Consider the following 1,055-nt stretch of genomic DNA (forward strand, 5'->3'; position numbering starts at 1 on the left):
TGAAATGTTTTTGACCAGCCAAGCTAGATAGGTAGGAGACTGAGTGGATTCTGATTGCCAAATGCGTCCCTGAACGGTCCAATCAGTGTGGGCAAGCACAGGAAATCACTGAGTCAGGAAATCCACTTTGCCTGGGGACTTCCTTCAAGTCATTCTGTCTGTAGGCTCCCCTCAAGCTGGATGGGACACTGGTGCAAATGACAAACCCTGGATTTACTCCTAGTTCAGGTTTGAGGTTAGCGTGAATTAGAGGACCCGGTCTTCTATGTGGGTCCGCCTTCTCTGTTCCCTGTCAGTATTCAACAAAGCAAGTTAATCTCCCTGGTAAGTGACAGCTCTGTCCCTTGTCACTGGCATGGGATCAATGTTTAAACTTGATTTGAGAAGTGAGAGGAGTATCAGGAATTCAGCCCTCGCTGGCGGATTCATTAGCAAGCCGAATGGGATTTCCCTGGAGTCTGTTGGGCTGTCCGTATCGCCTAGGTCTCTGTCTCTTCATTCCTTGTATCGTCGATCCTGCTCACAAGACTTATTGCCTACTCCGTCTATTGCCTCCATCTCACAGCAGGGCACGGGCCACTCCGCGCTGGCCCAGTTTGGCAGTTCCTCACACAAGAGGAAGAACAAGTGTGTGAACACTACATTTCCACAGAAATGGATCCAAGCGCCCATGACGCTGTTGTCATGACTCCCAGTGACCGTTTGTGCACCAGCCTAAGACATCAGCTGCCTCTGAGCATTGTCACCAGTTCTGCTGTTGGCGCTCCGGGTTGCAGCCAGCATGACAGTCCAGCTCCCTGGGGGTCTTCGTCTAATTCACTGACCCTCTCCCTTACCAAGCACCATGCCCTTTCCCAGGGGAGGCTTCCTGAGAACATGTCCAATGTGGCTGAAACGGACTGGTCAGTCTTGGACACATTGCATCCCGTCGTTCCATGGTCTTCTGTGCTGGGAATGGCCACCTGATGAGGCAAGGTGTCGCACTGATTGTCAGAATGTTCCAAGACCTGACCAGAAGCACAGTGTTGTCTGAAATAGGATAACAGCCACTCACC

This window comes from Echinops telfairi, unplaced genomic scaffold (genome assembly GCF_000313985.2).
Source record: "Echinops telfairi isolate 266 unplaced genomic scaffold, ASM31398v2 ScPeMD7_7469;HRSCAF=8507_1, whole genome shotgun sequence".
In the NCBI taxonomy this organism is placed as follows: domain Eukaryota; kingdom Metazoa; phylum Chordata; class Mammalia; order Afrosoricida; family Tenrecidae; genus Echinops; species Echinops telfairi.